Here is a 19906-nt window from a genome sequence, read left to right on the forward strand (position 1 = left end):
GTTCATAAATATAAAAGAATGTTTCTCTTTTTTAATTTCTTTAAAAGATAGTTGATGTAAAAGCAAAATATTCTAGAGTTTATAATATATGCTGAAATAAAACCTGTGACGATAATAGCACAAAGGATGAGAGGGTGGAAAATAAAAATCTGCTGTTGTAAGCTTCTTACATTATACATGAAGTGGCACAATATTAATCCATGGGCAGACTGTAATAAATTAAAGATGTATATGACAAACTGCTTAGAGCAACAAATAAAAGGCACAGATATAGATTATAAATCAAAAAAGAGATAAAATGGAATACTAATTAAAAGCTCATTTAATCCAAAAGAAGCAGAAAAAAGAAGACAATGGAAACAGTGATCAAATAGGACAAACAGAAAACATATAGTAAAATGGTAGAGTTAAATCAAACCATACTCATAATAATATAAACTATCAATGGACTAAACACACAAATGTAGTTTAGGATTGATGATTAGATTTTTAAAAAGCAAGACCAAACTATATGTATAGTCTATAAGAAACTCAATTTAATTATAAAGACACAGGTTAAAAGTAGGATTAGCCATCGTGGGAGACAGTGTGACGATTCCTCAAGGATCTAGAACTAGAAATACCATTTGACCCAGCCATCCCATTATTGGGTATATACCCAAAGGATTATAAATCATACTACTATAAAGACACATGCATACGTATGTTTATTGTGGCATATTCACAATAGCAAAGACTTAGAACCAACCCAAATCAATGATAGACTGGATTAAGCGAATGTGGCACATATACACCATGGAATACTACGCAGCCATAAAAAAGGATGAGTTCATGTCCTTTGCAGGGGCATGGATGAAGCTGGAAACCATCATTCTCAGCAAACTATCACAAGGACAGAAAACCAAACACTGCATGTTCTCACTCACAGGTGGGAATCAAACAATGAGAACACTTGGACATGGGTCAGGGAACATCACACACCAGGGCCTGTCAGGGGTGGGGGGAGGGGGGAGGGATAGCATTAGGAGAAATACCTAATGTAAATGACGAGTTGACGGGTGCAGCACACCAATATGACACATGTATACCTATGTATCAAACCTGCATGTTGTGCACATGTACCCTAGAACTTAAAGTATAATAATAAAATTTTAAAAAATAAAATAAAATAATAAATTTAAATAACTACAAAAAAGTGGGATAAAAACATATATACCACTCAGCCCTAATAATAAAATATTTGGGTGACTGTATTAATATTACACAAAGTAGACTCTAGGATAAATATATCACTAGGGAAAAGGAGGGATATTTCATAATGATAAAGGAAGTCAATCAAGAAAACTTAACAACCCTAAATATGTTTACCTCTAATTACAAAGCTTGACAGTGAAGTAAAAACGGACAGAAATGAAAGAAGAAATACATAAATCCACAATTAAGAGTTGGTAATTTAAAAACTCCCCTTAGTAATCAATAGAATAAATAAAGAGAAAATAAGTAAGGATATCGAAGACTTAACATTACCAGCAAAAATATTCACAGAACACCACATCCAGGCAGCTATGGGATGTACATTATCTTCCACTGTACATGGAACATTCAGTAAGATTCAATATCTACAGTTTCAATAAATTTAAAGCATTAAAATCACACAGATTTTGTTCTCTGACCAAAACCAGATTAAATTCGTAATCAATACTAAACAAACAAATATCTGGAAACCCCTCAAATATTTGGAAATTAAATGCCATACTTCTAAACAATCTGTGGGTCAAAGAAGAAATCCCAAAGAAAATTGGAAAATATTTCAAAATGATTTACTATAAAAATTAATTTTAAATTCCAAAAACTTCAATAATCTAATTGTAATTTATTAAAATTACATTATACATCTTCACAGTATATATTTCCATCAAGAAAAGTTCTCTACAATTATTCAAACCCGTTTTTCATGTTCTTAAATAACATTTATAGGTTTCTTCATATAGGAAGGAAACTATACAGTGCTTAGTAGCTAATTTAACAAAAATGCACAGAAATACTACACTGGAAATAATAGGGCTTTATTGAATCATATAAAATAAATAAATGCAGTGACAATGCCAAGTCTGTGTAAGGGATGTCTCAATATCATCAATTTATGAGATCTTCCCAACTAATGTACAAATTAACATAATTCTGATCGAACCAGTAAGTTTTTTGTTTTGTTTTGCTTTGTTTTTCTATGTAACTTCACAAGTTAATTACAAAATTCCTGTGGAAAGTAAAGGGCCAAAATATCTATGATAACTTTGAAGAACATCAGCAATATAAAGGGTGTGCCTACTAGACATCAAAGTTTATTATAAAGCTACAGTATTTAGGCTAATGAATAATGGTGAAACACATACACGTAGTAGAGAAGAGACAACATAGGAACAGATCCATGCATAAATTGAAATTTGATTTATGATAAAAGAGGCATTAAAATTTTGAAGTTTTACCATGGAGAGAGAGAGAAAAGAGAGAGAGAGAGTGTGTGTGTTTAACACAGCCTTTTCTGTGTTTTGGGGCAACAAAATTTGTTTACAAGTTCTTTGAAGACAGAAGCCATGCTTTGCATATCTTTGATACCTCCAGCAGCACACAGCTTCACACAGAGCACACACTCAAAATACACAGATAAACAACTGACCACTCTCCTTACCTACTGGACAAGGTAGGCTCAAACACCTAACTGCTAATGGACTTTGTACCTTCTCCACTCAGTAATTCATTCTAAAACAACAGATTCAGAAACTTACGTCGGTGAAAGAACATGGAAAGACTGAAAAAGAGTAAGGCTAATTAAAAGCTCTCAGGCCAAGGATAGTCAGCCCTCCTATACAAAATAATAATTAATTGGTTGGAAAAAGCAGTTTACATAAGTACATTTTTCCAAAATCAATAGGAAATAATCTAAAATCCCATCAAATTGTATTACTGAAGTATAATATAAAGGTCAAGAGGGTCACACTTGCAAACATTTCTTCTAAGAGCTGGGGGAGGGAGTGTTGTTCTCATCCATTTTTAATTTTCTGGAAAAACATATGATAGATGTGTGTGTACACACACGTCTATACACACATAGATATTTGTTTTAGTTTACAAGAAAACACACTGAATAGGTGGATTTAATTCATCATTGGTTCTCTGTGGTTGAGAATCACTTAGATATATACTTTCCGGCATGACTACTATGATAATATAGATTTATCAGTGTCTAATTGGGATAATGTCCACAGTCAAAAGAATCCTCAGTCTAACTCTCTCAGTCTCAAAACTTCCAGGACCCAAATATCAGACTTCCGGCTCAAGCTCCACAGCAATACCAACCTTTTCTAGAGACAAGCAACTTGCTGATCAAAACCTGGGCTCCTGGAGGTAATGTTCCTGAAACATGCTGCAGGAGTTCTATCTGGGACCTATGTGACATACATGTCATGTGCCATATCTCCCAGAACAAATAGTTCAGGACTAAATGACCCTAAAGTTGTAATCCTGAATTAGAATCAAAGTGAAGCATGTCCTGGCTGGGTGCAGTGGCTCACACCTGTAATCCTGGCACTTTGGGAGGTCAAGACAGGAGGATAGCTTGAGCCCAGGAGTTCAAGACCAGCCTGGGCAATATGGTGAAAATATAAGAAATAAGTTGGGCATGATGGTGCGCACCTGTAGACCCAGCTACTGTGGAGGCTGAGGTGAGAGGATCGCTTGAGCCTGGGAGGTGGAGGCTGCAGTAAGATGACATGGCACCACTGCACTCCAGCCTGGGTGACAGAGTGAGACCATCTCAAATAAAAGTAAAAATAAAAATAAAAAGTGAAAGTGGAACGTGTCCTGAAAATGAGTCCAGGACCCATTTACTATGGGGTTAGGTTCAAAGTATTAAACCTTCCACCATCCACGGACTACTTTATAATGCCAGACTTTTACTACACCTGACAGCTGTGGAAGGAGAACAACCAGGCTGAGGAGCAAGAATTGCAAGATCATGACTTTCTGAATGCAAACCTAGGGGACTAGGAAAGAGTTTTAGAATAAAGACTAAAGCACTGTAATTCATAAGTTTACTTACATATCTCAGGGGTGATGTCCTTTCCAACAAATCCTTCACAAATTCAGATAAATACTTGTACTCATCCATCTTTGCCTGCTCTGCCTTTTAAAGTTGAATTTTAATGCGGTTCCATGTGAAATGTCTATATTTGTGGCATTCTTCATTTTCAAGTAGAGTAACATTTGCCCAGGACTAGGAATCCAAGCTCCCTTTATCCTCCTGCCCCAGATCACATTTCTTATTTCATGGAGTATCTCATTTGTGACACTCCCCAGTAGATTTTTCATGTTTTGTAATCAATGCAGAGGCTAGTGAAAAGCATGTTTGCAGAGAATCTGTATTATGAAAAATACTTATGATAATGTTGTCTGAAAAAGGTTACAGGATTGTATGCGCCATATGAACCCAATCATGTTAAGCAAATGATCAAATGAAATATTGTGTAGAAAACAGAACGAGAAATAAAAGCAAAGCATTCACAAGGTGTCCTTTAGTAATAGAACAATGAGCAAGTAAATTTTTTTTATATTTTTAAAGTTTGTTACATTTAGCATGTGTGTCATTCAGAATTAAGAAACTACTCTCAAAAATAATGTGGACGCTAGTGTTGAAGAGTGAAGAGACTGGGCTCTGGAATCAGTTGGATCTGGGTTTAAATCCCAACTCTCTACCTGTTTATAGATGTGTGACCTTTGGTCCTTAACTTCTATGAGTCTCAATTATCTCAATTTTAAAATGGGGGTTATAATACCTACATGCCAAGGATTTTATGAAAATTAAGTTAATGTATATAAAGTGGCTAGCACTATGACTGACTCATAGCAACCACCCAATAAGTTATGGCTTTAATTAGAAATTGTTAATAGCAGTATAAAATCTAAAAGACTGTGACAAGGATGCAATCTTCTCAGAGGGGTCAGTGATGGCAAAAATTTGGCAACACAGAGAGGTTTCTTCACATCACCTGTTGTTGCAACAATGAGAGAATTGTGTGGAGACCAATCTCCATGCAGTGGGGCTGCCAGGTAAGTCTAACATGTCATGAATAAGTGCTGTCTCAGGTCTGGGTGCAGAGTCAGGGTATCACGGCACCTAATGTATGTCTTCGTAATGTGCAACATGTGGTAGAAGAGAATAACTCTGTAGTGGTAATGATCTGCACAGAAGTGACATTGTCCCCAACAACACAAAGAGAAAACATATCCTCTGTCTTCCACATCTGAAGAGGTTAAAGTTAACTAGTTAGTGCTCTAGAACCCAGGAATAACTGCCCTCTCTGTGGGCTTGCCTAAGTCACAGGTAGTTCCTGGCAGGCCTAATCAGCGATTTGTCAGAATGAGTACTATTTCAGCAGTACCCAGAAACGTGCTCTGCAGATCAGTCTGAACTCCCTCACCCAGTCTGTCAGTCAGCTTAGCCAGACTGACAGAGAGAAGGAAAACTCTGTGGCCTCATGGTGCAGTAATGGCCAGAAAGTGTTTGGCTCATGTAAACATCATTTAAAATGTTTACATGGAATTTTAAAGAAAACCAGAGAAGGTCAGAAGAAAAGCAGAATGCAGAGACTAATACATCTTTGGATGTTACTTTGGTTACAATATTTGTTTATTTTAAAGTAAAAACCTCAAAGTATTTAAAATGTTATTGTGGAAGATAATCACATCATATATTTGTAGTTATAAAACTTGCTGTGCACTATCAGGGATCAACTCTGTCTTTACATATAGAGAAACACATACACACACTTTATAAACAATTGCTCAAGCAAAGGAAAGTGGTCTTTCAAATCTCAATACGGTTCCAGGAATTTAAGTTTATAGGGGAAAATGCATTATGGCAGATTTCATCAACTTGAGTGAAGTCATCTTCTCATATAAGGTTTATTAAAGGCATTTAATCAGTGAGAAAGAATGAAATATTTACAATTCTCAAGTAGATAGTAATGATGTTAAATATGTATGATATAAATATATCAACCAAGTCAGTGGAAATTTCCAATTTATTTTCAATCAAAATTCCTTCAAAAATTACAACTCATAAGACAATATTTTATCAGTTACTCATCCATCTTAAGGGAACATAACTTTCCAATGGATAAAATCGAGAATGTAAATTAATCTACACTCTGGATTATGTAATATACATGCCATACACAACACTGAATATGCCAGGAAAGGCAAGTGGCAAAGTCATGCTCCAAAAGAGATCCAGGAACAGAATCAGGTGTCCTGGTTTTTCTGAGGTATCCCTACTGACTGGCTGTGCTTTTCTCTAACCTTAGTTCTTTCAGTAAGCTCTTACTGCACAAGCATAGACCCTGGCCTGGGCAACGTTGTGAGGGAATCCAAGTAATGAAGAAAATGAACTCAATTCCACGGAAGCATGCACACACACATACACGCATACCTGCATGGGTAAAATGCTCACTCTTTCCTAGACCAAAGCTGGGGTGTATTCTAAGCACAGGTGCATATTTTGTGGCCCCTTCTGAGAAAAGGGTCAGGCCAATTTTGTCACTTATTGTATTCCTAGCACCCTAAACTGTTCCTGGTAGAAAACCCATGTTGAATAAATGTTTGGTGGATGAATAAATGAATGAGGGATTGCTGAGTCCTCCCTGGAAAAATGCAAAAGGTCAGCCAAAGTTTGCTGAATACCTCCTCTCACCCAGCTAATCCTGTTCCTAAAAGATAGATACAAAAAAAAAAAAAGAGGCAAACCCAGATCTGGGTAAAGAAACAAAGTCAGATTTAAAAGGGTATTTCTTACTGATTTCCCTCTTTTGGGAATTCGTATGCCATGTTCTCTTAGTCTAAGACAGTAAGGAATACTAAAGAAACAGATTTCTTGCAACCCTGAGCATTCCGGCAGAATATTTCAAGTTTCTAGATGGTCCAGCAAAAATTTCTGCAGACTCTAAAACAGATCAGCAATCCATTAAACGATTAATCCTAGTCTTATTCCAATTAAATCCATAAAACTCTTCTGTGCTCCTGCTAGTTCTGAAATCTCAGCAATTCAACCCCTGTCCCTGCCACACCCTGGCAGTACACAGGTTTGTGGGGAAGACTGGCACCTATATAAATCCACTGATTCAGGGCAAGGGGCAAGGGAGTAATCAATACTGAACTAGAAGCTTCACAGAAGATGGCAAGTTCTAGGGCTGCCCCAGACATGTAGAATCAGAATCATCATAGCATCAAGTTCTCTAAGCCATGCTTATGCACGCTAACCTTTGAGAAGCACTTAAGTTAGAAGACCCAAGGAGTTCAGCTGGGAGAGGTTGGGGCCTTGAAGCAGGGCAGTGGCAGCAGAGGTAGAGCCATAATAGCCAACATTTACTGAGACTACTACATACATACTAGGTCCTGTGTATTTCACAAGTCACCATTTAATTCTCACAACAGCCCTGTTCGATAGGTGCTATTACTCCCATTTCCCACATGAGGGTACTGAGACTCAGAGTTTAAGTAGCTTGTCTGAAGTTACATAGCTAGTACCTGACAGCACTGGAAAATCAGTCTGTAAACATTTGCTTCACCATCTCCTCTGTAGTGCTTTTCAATTCTCAAGGAAAGTGATCTTTCCCTGTCTTGCTACACTACCCACTTTCTTTCTCTCTTACTCAACTCTGCAGTGATTACCCTAAAAGCTCTCTAAACTATTTTGGAGGCCCAACTGATGTGAAAGTGAGTATCTGAATAAGTGGGACACTTTAGAATTAAGTTTATAACCACTACATTCTCCGGACAACACCACCTAAGCTTTCGTAACAGCCTTCACATTCACTCTAGCCCGGGAAAGCTCTCTAGCTACTCTCTCAGATGCAGTCTTCTACATCTGAGAGATGTAGCATTTTCCTGGGTTGTACATGAAGCCCCAAAGCAATCTGCTTCCTCTTCCATGGTCAAACTGACTGCCCTTCCCACAACCCTTTCCTCCAGAATCCCTAGGCCGTGTAAGAATTCTGCTGATCAGTATCAGGCAGGTGATTTAAATGTTTGTTACTTTCCCTTCCTTATTTATCAACAGAATGCAACATTCCCCTTCCTTGGTTGAAACCACAGAAATTCAGTAGAATTAAATTTCTACATTTATTGTATAACAATCTTCTGAAAGGAGTAGAAAGCCAGGTATTCATATTTACCTGGATATTAGCAGAGAAAATTCCAGTTATATGACAAAATTCTCAAGCACGAATATCATCAATCTATTCCTGCAAATGATGGTTGCCAAGTCAATTTTCATAACATCTCTTCCTTCTCTGCCCTGGTTTGGGCCCATCTGACCAGCATCCATAGCCTGTCCTTGGATCCCATCTTTGTACTATCGCTCACACTTGCCTGCTCCTACCAATCCTCAATGCCAGGCCTCAAGCTCAGGCCCTTTCACCTCAATTCCTGCAACCACCTCTTCCTCCATGGTCTCCATTCTTGCCCCCTCTAGTCCATCCTCAACCAGCGGCCAATATGATCTTGCACACTGACTTGATCTGTCCTTCCACTTAAAGTCCTCCCCTGGGTCCCCCATTATCCCAGACTACTGGAAAGTTCCTGCTTGAAGCCCTCTGCAGCAAGTAATTTATTTGTCACATCTCTTTGAGGTATGATCTGATGTTGTCTTCACTTTACAGATGAAAAAACTGAGTCACAGAAAGGTAGCCCAAGATCAACCAGCTAGTAAGTAGTAAATCAAAGATTTGAATCTAGAGAGTCTGGTATAAGGGTTAAAAATACACTGGATTTCCTTATATACCTATGCTACTATTTCCAAGAAGTCTTCCCGGATTACCCCTAAGTCTTTCCTTTGAAGACCTCTTTTCCAAATCTTGCCCTTTATGTGCATTTTTCTTATTCTTCCACTAGAATGTAAGCTTCCTCAGGACAAGGAAGGTTTATTCCACTTTCTATATCCTGAAACATCTAGAACTGTGCACCATAGACACAAAGCATTGGGTATTTGTTCAATCAAATTAAATGTATATAAGTACAAAAGATGATATAGATAACTTGGTGCAAACTATGTTACCGTAACAGCTCACCCTCCACTTTGCAAAGTGCAGTGACAGAATATGGTCCTATACAATGAGATGATAAAAGAGAGGAATGAGAATTTAGAATACCAAAATTAAAGAGATGGGGTCACTAGGAGTCCTAGGATTTTACAGAATAAATAATTCCCGAGAAATCCAGCATATTTAACTTCCATAGTGAATTCTGTGTGATGTTTACCAACCTCATCATGTCTAAAGACGTTTCAAAGGGTTAGAGAACGGGTAATAGACTGTGGAAGCATTTACCAGACAAATCGATTCCAAGTTTCTTGCATCTAGTGGTTAAAGGGCTGTTTCACACTATCTATAACTGTCCAGGGCTAACTCCATCCCCAATAGGCAAAGGGAAGTTCATTATCACTTTGATTTCCAGTAAAACAACAAGACATCCTTGCAGGACTTCACTTCCTGGAAAAGGAAAATTAATCTGAAGTCTGTTACTCAAATGTACATATTATCACGGCTAGTTGCAGTAGCTGGACAATAAAACCTAGTGAATAAGACTTATAGATACCCAGGTGACAAACACGAATTGTAAGATTTTAAGTGGAATTCAATCAGCCTGTAGAACTTAATGTTCTTCATTATTCCCAAAGCATATCCTAATATTAAACACAGAAATCAATCTATATAGGAAGCAATAAACCCCCGATACGAAGAAAAGAAAAGCTTCTGCTTTTCTTCTGGATGTATTGTCTGGTGCTATCTTTCCCTGATTGATTTTTTTGATCTCTATTTCAAAGGCTAGCCTTCACTTCCCAATGACAGTGGTCTACTGTGGGATTCAGAGGGGAATTCCAAAGTTATTGTTAATGGTCCCTACATTTCTAGCTATGTCACAATTTCCATCCATTTGTGACCTTCTGCTCACTAGGAATGTGCCTATATACCAACCTTGATGTTCTATTAATCCATTAAATTCATACTCTTCTCCAGATTGACATCTTATAAAAATTTAGCTGAGAACTGATAGAAATATCAGTAAATTTTTATCTCTTTTACATCTTCTTTTGATTTCCCTTAGACTTAGCCTGAATTCTTCTAGGACTGGGACACATGAAAGCACCTTAAGTTGAAAAGCTGAAGTACTGCATTTATTCCCAATACATTCACGAAGTGCCTACTCTGAGCCAGCCTTAGCAATACCAAGTGTGAGAATCCAGAGATGAAGATGCCACAGTCGCTGTCCTCACAAAGCCCACAGTCAATAAGGAGAGGCATTTAAGTCAATCATTATAACTCCACAATTAGAAAGGATTTTGTCAAGATTAAAACAGTCTGTGAAATCTAAAAGACAGGTAGAACTGAAAAATATTGCCAATTTTTAAATTAATTATGAAGACTATGGTACTCTTATTCGTCTTCAAAATCACAAAAAAAACTACACTGGGACTTGACAGGGAATCTGTCCTCAGGTCCCTTGTTACAAGAGTTCCTTGAAGATGAAACCATCCCCTTATGTTACTTTTATATTTAAGCAATAAACCTCACTTGGAATGGGGCTCATGTGAATTTAGATTTATAGCAATAGAAAAGTATAAGATTTTAGAAAAATTAAAAATAGTAATAACATTAAATGATATTTATTAAACACTTAAACTACATCCCAGGCATGATCTTCCCCATTTTACACATGAGGAAAATGGGTTCCAAATATTTTTGCTAACTTTCCTAAGACCATCTTGAGAGTTCATGGCAGTGCCTGAGCATTCACTCGCTGTAGTGCACTGCCTTTTCATTACTTAGCATTGGCCCTTTTTCAACACTCTTGCCCATCTGCAAGTGTCACGTGTTGTTTCCTGACCACCCTCCTTACACCCACCCCCAATTTCCATCTGTGACCTTCAGCTCACTAGGAATAAGCACCAACATCTCACATTTCTCCCAATTCTGGTTCCCTTGCCTCTCAACAAATTACTTTGATGTTCTGAAGCAATTACATTTATGTCCAATAACTTTTTGGCAATTGATCATGCTCTTGAAACTCACAAAAAAATCATAAATATGGTGACAAAGTGTCTGTAAACACATCAGTGTCGTTCATTGAAAAAAAAAAAAAAAATAGGAGAGTTTGGTTTCCATCATGTTGAGAGCTCGGTCCCTTGACAGTGACTGCTAAGACACGGGATTTCAATATTTGAGAATTCCTGGTGTATAGCAAGGAGTGACAGTCCAGTGTACTTCAAACCTCTAGACAGTATCAAGGCTGAAGTGCAGCAGCACTTTAGGCTTCGGAGGAGGTAAGAATCTTGAAGTGCATCCCATCCTTGTTTCTTCCTCATTCCTTCCCCCTCCAGTATTTGAGTTCTAGGCCCCTGCTATACCTCTCTCCCAGCTAGAGCTCTCCTAAAGCCCCTTTGGGTATTTGTTACTGTCATATCCGAGTGGACCATGACACTGAACCAAGGCTGATACTCTTAGATGCACTCAAGATCCAAAGACAAGCCAGGCATTGTGGTACAGGTCTGTAGTCCCAGCTACTCAGGAGGCTGAGGCAGGAGGATCACTTGAGCCCAGGAGGTCAAGGCTGCAGGGAGCCATGATTGTGCCACTCACTGACTCCAGCCTGGGTGACAGAGTGAGACTTTGTCTCAAAAAAAGGTGGGGGGGCGGGCAGGTGCGGTGGCTCATGCCTGTAATCCCAGCACTTTGGGAGGCCAAGGTGGGTGAATCAGGAGGTCAGGAGATTGAGACCACCCTGGCTAACACAGTGAAACCCCATCTCTACTAAAAATATAAAAAATTAGCTGGGTGTGGTGACACGCACCTGTAATCCAGCTACTCGAGAGGCTGAGGCAGGTGAATCACTTGAACCCGGGAGGCGGAGGTTGCAGTGAGCCAACATTGTGCCATGCACTCCAGTCTGGGTAACAGAGCCAGACTCCATCTCAACAACAACAGAAAAAGAAGGTAAAAGAAAAAAGGATTCAAGGACACACGATTGGGAATACTGCCCCTGAACACCTCCTAGAGAAATTTTCCTGTCTACTCTTCACACATTGTAACTCTATCCTATCTATTTCAGCTACTCGTTGAATTGAGAGCTATGCAAAATTGAGCTGACAGAGCTGGCTGTTCATGGCCTCTCTTTCCAGGGTTCATTAGTGGACACTTTATTCCTGTATCCTGCTCTTTTCCTCTCTCCTTTTTCATCATTTTGTCCCCAAGTTCCAATATGGGTTCCTCTTCAAAAGAAATCAACCAGAGAATTTACCAAAAATGAAGAATGAGAAACTCAAAACGTGTAACTGATAGTTCATGTATAAGAAAAGATGTAAAGGGAGCATGTTCGAAGGAAAAGGTCAACAGGAGAAAATCCCATATTCTAGTATCCTGGTTCTCTTTACCAGATAGCACTTATATGAAAAGTAGAGACTCGTTTGTGGAAGTAAAGATAACACACATCACGTAACACCTCTTTCCGGAAGAGTCCTCTGTAAATAAAATTCCACTTATTCATTTAACATTTATTCATTTTATAGACATTTTCTAAGTGTGAACTCTGTGGTTGACTCTGGAGAATAAAGAGATGAAGTCAATTCGTTCTGCTCTTTGGGGATTAGACTTGTAAATAGATAACTAGAATACAAGGTCAAAATTTATAAATCCCTTTAAAAACTTATACATAAAGTGTTGTGGAAGCTAAGAGGGAGAAATAAAAATGAAGAGCATAGATGGAATACAGAAACAGAAGCACAGAGAGTCAGCATCTAGTGTTATGGACAGCAGGGGAGTGCCTGGGTTAAAGTAATCATACTTTTTCTTAAATGCCCTGAACTCTGCTAGAGTAAAGCTCAGGGTTCCCTGGCTAATGAAAAGCTCAGGCTGTTATTCTTAGACTCACAGAGAAAACAGACTACACTGCTACTGAGATAAAGAGAGCAAACCATTATAGAAGAAAAACTATTTTCACCCATTATATTTCAATAGAATTTCCATTTCAATCCACTGAGGCACTCCAACATGTGTAATCTTGTCTAATAAGAAAAATAATGTGAAGTACTAAGTGACAGCCTCTAACAACCCAGCATAGAGGCTCTTTCCTGCACATCTCCCCCACACCTCCCATCTTCACTTTCTCCCAATAATTTTTATTCAATGAATAAATAAATGAATGAAGTAATCATGTTTTAATATTAGTTAAAGCATTGGAGTTTGCAAATGATTACTTAAAAAGTTAAAATTGAGTCAAGATTACATTACTCTCATGTCCATTTCACTATGCCTCTTTCCTTAAAATGTTTACAGCTTTTAAGCTTCCTAGTTATTCCTTTGCTCCTTACAAAAGCTGAATAACAACTTATCCTTTGACTTGGATTCTACAGATCTGCATAACACTTTTAAAACTTCTATTATTACTCATGTAAGGGTAAAACTTCATTTCATATATATTTTCTCACTTGAGTTTATTAAAATTTATAGAAACTAAGGTTTTTCTAGTCACTCACCTTATTAAAAAATTTTGCAAAGTTAGTAACATGCTTAAGTTAAACTTGAAGCCTTTACCGGCTTGTAAGATTAACATTTTATATGACATTGCCCACACTGGATCTACCTTATATACAATATAAACAGATGCTGACTTTTAAAAATCATGTATTAAACAGAATTCCAACCATATACACTAAAACTAAAACTCACTGAAACTTGATCAAATAATTTCAAAGCTTTGCGGAATGGGAAAATCACATTTTACTGTTTCCTTAAAAAAAAGTTAATTTGTCAAACTACAGGCAAACACATTTTTCTACAGTATTTTAAAGGATGGGTTCTCAGAAACATGGAATGGGATTTGGTCTGTTACTTAAATGCCCAACAGATGACCTGAAAAAAGAAAAAAAAAAATCAAATAATATATTCTAAAACTCTTTTCTTTTCTTTTTTTTTTTTAGGAGAAAAATAAAAAGTTTAATTTCACATTAGTACTGTATTTCATTAATTATAAAAACACTCTCCCCTCAGCACATACATATTCTGTCATCTCTGAAATTCAGTTGAATCTTAAATTGATGGTGTTTTACAATCTCTGTTGGTCATTGTTATTGTTAAACACTGTTTTTTTTTAATCATTCTGAGTTTGGGATGTGTGCTATATATCTTTTTGTTGTTGTTGTTGGAGATGGAGTCTGTCTCTGTCGCCCAGGCTGGTGCGCAGTGGCACAATCTTGACCCAGTGCAACCTCTGCCTCCTGGGTTCAAGCGATTCTCCAGCCTCGGCCTCCCGAGCAGCTGGGATTGCAGGCGTGCACCACCATGCCCAGCTAATTTTTGTATTTTTAGTAAAGATGGGGTTTCACCATGTTGGCCAGGCTGGTCTCGATCTCCTGACCTCGTGATCCACACACCTTGGCCTCCCAAAGTGCTAGGATTACAAGCGTGAGCCACCACATCTGGCCTGTGTGCTATATATCTTATAATTGCCATCAGTCTCTCCACCTCTCCCCGTATTTTATGACCTCTCTGAAGTCAGGAATATAGCCTGTAGTTGGTGACATCTTAGAACTGATAAAATGAAAAAAAGAAACATTCCTTAAATCAGGCTTTTATATGAGAAGCAGACAGGGACATTGCAAGAGAAAAAAATTATAAGACATTTATTGTTCATGAACCTAGATGCAGAAATTCAAAAATTATTAGCAAACTGAATCTAGCAAGGTAAGCATTGTACTCACATCAGGTTGTTCCAGTAGTGCAAGGATGGGTTTGATATTAGAAAGTCTAAGATTTCCACTTAACACTTTAACAAATTAAAGAAGAAAAACTGTTATCATCCTACTAATAAGGAAAACATATTTGAAAATTTTAACATCTAGTCATCAAACTCTTTTCTTTAACTCTTCAATGAAGCAATCCACCTTCCCAGCTTCCTTGGAAGGGGAGGAGCCTCTTTGTTCACCACAGTTGTGATGCTGGTGTCCACACTTTCTCTCCAACGACGTGAACTCAGTTATCAAAACCCACCATCCCAAAGCCACTCAGAGGAGAGGGAGAGGGGAGAAATCTCTGGCAAATGTCATCCCCATGCAACAGCATCTAAGATCAGAGGGGCCTGTGTCAACAGAGTAATTCTGGATTTGGGGAGTTAGGCTTGTTTCTGTTGTCTCTCCAGCAGAGAAAGTTCTTAAGCCTGCAAGGCCAGTTTTTGAACCTACTGGAGATATCTCAGGAGTTTTTGCTGCCTTCAAACCTGCCAGAGCCTTAATCAATACATCAGGGAATTTGGCACAAAAACATTAATTACCAGTTGTCATAAGAAGTTTGACACTGCAATTAGCTGATGGTCTTCTTGCTCAGAAATGGCTGGTCAATATTATTCCTGGGGAATTCAACATAGCTGAGCCAAATACCATTGATCACATATATACAATGGTATACAGCTAACAACAACTTTCCTAAAGGTCACTGGTCCTGCAGAACACGAATACCAAAAGATGTTAATAGAATTAAGCAAAAATAAAAATAGGTATTAAGTGTTCCTTAGTGGAGAACATTTGAAAAATGCTGGTTAAATATACTGAAGCAGATTTCTTGACACAAGACATCTCAGCACTTTTAATAGACCTAAGAGCACAGAGAATCTCCAAGATGACTTCAATATGTCTTTGTCTTGTTTTACTCTCTATCCTCAAACACTTATGCATGCATTTTGGCTTACGCATGACACAATGGAAACTTTGAAAGCCTAACAAATATTGAATGGTCTCTGTGACAAAAATACTAGTCTTAGGATCACCTCCAAGGTTTATGAATGGTCCAGGGAAAGACGAATGTGGTAATAGTAGAGATCCTTTTTAACTGGTTTACTGGTTGTAGTTCAAAGCGCTCCCATGAAAGTCCCCAGCGTAGCCTGCCCAAATACCTGGGAAACAACTCTAAGAATAAAGGACTCTCAGGGCCAGGCGGAGCGGCTCACACCTATAATCACAGCATTTTGGGAGGCCAAGGTGGGCAGATCATGAGGTCAGGAGATCGGGATCATCCTGGCTAACACGGTGAAACCCAGTCTCTACTGAAAATACAAAAAAAATTAGCTGGGCATGGTGGCGGATGCCTGTAGTCCCAGCTACTCAGGAGGCTAAGGCAGGAGAATCACTTGAACCCGGGAGGCGGAGGTTGTGGTGAGCTGAGATCACACCACTGCACTCCAGCCTGGGCAACAGAGCAAGACTCCATCTCATAAATAAATAAATAAATGAATAAAGACTCTCACCTAACCTTTCTTTTACAAAACAATTGCAATGACTGTGCATTATGGTATATGTCTCTGTCAGAATTATCTTTGTAAGATAAGTCTCCTTCAGGCAAGTATGAACCATAAATTAATAAGCTATTAATCCCTGCCATCGAAATAACTTTGAAGACAGAAACAAGGTAAAATCTGTTCACTATATGTACCACCACAGTAGAATTCCCATACTAAGGAAATGGTCCCCAAATGGAATTTCAAGGCTGTGCAAGGATAAAATGTGTTTCTATTGAGAATTTTTTATTAAATGAGCAACTTAACATAGTAGAAATGTAAATCTCATTCTCTCGCTCTCTTTCTCTCTCTTTCAAGACAGGTCTCACTATATTGCCCAGGCTGGCTTCTGTTAATAATTCCTGGGTTCAAGCAGTCCTCCCACCTGAGCCTCCCATATAACTAAGACTACAGCTGCACAACCACTGCACTGGGCTGTCTCATGTAATTTCAAAAAATATATTTAGAGAACTGACCAGCTGCATAGCTGGAAAAATGCCCCCTTTGAAAGAATTGGGTAAGAATGCGCTGTAGTTGTTATATCTTAAGATTTATAAATCTATTTTCTATATCTATTACTTTTTCATTACAGAAGTATCAGATTACATTTATGGCAAATCATGTAAAAAAATTACATTTATGGCAGGTACAAACGATGTACTGCACTTTCAGACGCGATCTTGGAAATCCAGGACTTCTTGGTAAAGTTGACTGAAGGTATATTAGATATTTCCCCACAAAAATACTATTTGGATTCTCCCACCCCCTCCCTCCCTTGATGGGACAACATCCTTTATTTTTCCTTGGGCAATACATATCATTACTTCCCATTTGAAACAAGTTAGTATAGGAGAGAGAGAGAGGAGAGATAGGAGAGAGAGAGGAGATAGAGAGATAGTGAGAGAGAGGAGATTGTTTTAGTGGTATTTGTCTTGTTTTTCTAAGACCAGCCGAGCGGGCGCAAAAGAACCAGCGGGTAGGCAAGTGTAACAGCAAAACTGCTGGTTTATTTTGGTAACCTAAGGTGTGCGGGAGAAGTCTGTCGGCCTCCGGCAAAGAAGGCCGGCAGAGTTCCCCCGTGGGGCTCTCGGACGGACTTCCCACAGTCCCGACATCCCGACAGGAGTGGGGCTGCAAGAAGGCCGTGTGGCTCAATGGCGGAGAGCGGCTTTTCTAGGAGCGGGAGGGCAATAGGTGGGGCATGGGCGTGTCAGGGGCGTTCCGCAGGTGCGACCAGGTAAATCTTGGTTTCTTCAGATTGACGTCACCTGGCGCATGCCCAGTTGGTCTGCACCCTCCCTGGGCGCCGGCTGCATTTTCGCGCGCGCGGGAAGAGTTGGGGGTGGGGATGAAGAACCCGGAAGTGCACCATCTTGCCTCGGTTCGTCCAAACAGTATTATTTTTCCTATAGGCTGTCCTTGTCACTCTTTCACGGCTACGGTTTGATCAGAATTAGCTGCCGGGGCCTCCACCGGCTTGGGCTCTTCTGCGGAGGCTGCGGGGGCCTGGGCCTTGGGTGTGGAACTAGGCGCTTCCGTGGCTGCGGGGGTCTCCTTGGAAGAGGGGGCAGCCTCCGAGCTGCCGGGTTTTTGAGTCTGAAGCGGGGGCCCCGTCACTTTTGGTCTCCCGGGCGGCAGGAGCTGCGGGCGCCTCAGTCTTTTTGGGTTCCCCTTCCTCCTTGCTGGGCTCCTCCCCGGCAGCAGGGGCCGCGCTCTCGGCCGGGGCCGCGGCGACCTCGGCAGCTTTGGGGGCCTCGCCGCCCGCAGCGGGGCCGGGGGCCGCCTGCTCCTGCTCGGGCGCCTTCGGGGGCTCAGCCTTGGCCTCCGCCGCGCCCTCCGTCTTCTCGGGCTCCGCCTTCGGGGCCTCCTCCTTGGCTGCCGCCGCGTCCTTCTCGGCCTCCTTCTCCTCGGCCTTGCCCTCGGCGTCCTGGTCGGGCTTCTCCTTGCCCTCCTTGGCCTCGGCGGGCTCCGCGGCCGCTTGGGGCTCGCTCTCCTTCGGGGTCCCCTCCTCTTCCGTCGCCGCGCCCTCAGCCTTCTTGTCTTTGTCCTTGGCTTTCTCGTCGTTCACATTGTAGCCCTTCTTCTTCTTGCTGAGCTTGCCTCGCATCTTGGAGTTCGGCTCTGGGTGCCTGTGCAGCCCCTGAGTGAGCGCGGTGCCGCCTAGAGGCCGGGGTCGCTGGCGTCGTCTGGCTAGTGCCTGGCCGCTGGCGGAGGCTCTCTCCCGGCTCGACGGCAGAGCCCGGAACGAGGAGCCAGTTGGAGCGCTGCCGCCGCCGTCGCCGCTGCCGCTACTGCTCGGCACTTGCCACTTTCTAAGATGTCTGATCACTATTTGACCCCTTGTCTGTCGCCCCCAGTGGAGTATGAGCACAAGGTCAGAATGTGGTCTGATTTCTCCCTGTCTGCAGCACCTAGCACAGGGCCGAAGCTCAAGAATCATCCGGTGACGTGAACTGGAGCCACTCCTCAACAGATGACTTTCATTCACATCAGCCAAGGAGCATCTGGCAAGAATCTGGTTAGGTGCCCACAGTTGGCACTTATGCGCAGTGCTTAACTTCACTAGTGACTGGCACTTGGGACTACCTGTTTGGCACAATTGTGACTTCAAGGAAGATCCCCTCACAAGGTTTGTCGCTTGAAAACATTGTGAAGCAAGCAGGAGTAGTCATGTGGACTTTGGAACCCACTTAGTTAGATAGGTTTGAGTTTGGTTTGGTTTATTAAATTCATTTCTACCTTGTCTCATTACAGACATGTTAGTAAAGGGAAAATACAAGAAGTTCAATATATGATTTCTCCACAAATATTTATTGAATATGTTCTCCTATTATAATCACATGTGTTCTTGTCTGGAGATTTTAAGCATCACCACAGTAAAACTGTCTCAGCCTGTCACCCAAGGCTCTCTATAATACAACTCAACTCACCTTTCCAGTCACACCATTCATGAATTCCAGGAAGTACCCACTAATATCCAGACACTCACTCTTCATTCCTACTGCCCAGGCTTTGCTCACGATCATCTCCTTGCCTAAAATGTCCTTCCCTGTATCTTTACTTAATGAAGTAATATAAATCTTTCAAAGCACTTCCCCCAAAGCACCTTCTCCAAGAAGCCTTTTCTGATAGTCTCTCCTCCATCTCCATAGCACATTGCCTGTACCCCTTATGGCACCTGCCTTACTTGGTACTGTTTCAAAGTCCTGTATTGTCAGTCTCTCCCCGATCAGTGCAGCAAACAGGGTAAGCTTCTCTCCACAACACAAGGCTGTCTAAACATAGCCTGTAAAACTATGAAGAATAACATTCAGCTAGTTGAAAACTGAAAAATCAAGAACTTGTTTCTCCAGAGATCATGAGATGCAAGAACAGAATGACGTAAGACATAGAAAAAGATGTAGGAAAACATGAATGACAGATGATGATATAGCTTGAATATTTGTCCTTGCCCAAATCTCATGTTGAATTGTAATCCCTGAGGTTGGAGGTGGGGCCTGGTAGCACAGGTGGATCCCTTATGGCTTGGTGC

The 19906-nt window shown here is 40.3% G+C and overlaps 1 pseudogene across 1 annotated transcript; it reads right to left on the minus strand.

Annotated features, from left to right (window-relative positions):
* Positions 1-17763: 17763 nt before the first annotated feature.
* On the minus strand, positions 17764-18668 carry LOC111536007 (annotated as a pseudogene). The gene has a single exon (XR_002729624.1). The product of XR_002729624.1 is annotated as a brain acid soluble protein 1-like (transcript).
* Between the last annotated feature and the right edge of the window lie 1238 nt (positions 18669-19906).

Source organism: Piliocolobus tephrosceles, chromosome 12, assembly GCF_002776525.5.
Source record: "Piliocolobus tephrosceles isolate RC106 chromosome 12, ASM277652v3, whole genome shotgun sequence".
In the NCBI taxonomy this organism is placed as follows: Eukaryota; Metazoa; Chordata; class Mammalia; order Primates; family Cercopithecidae; genus Piliocolobus; species Piliocolobus tephrosceles.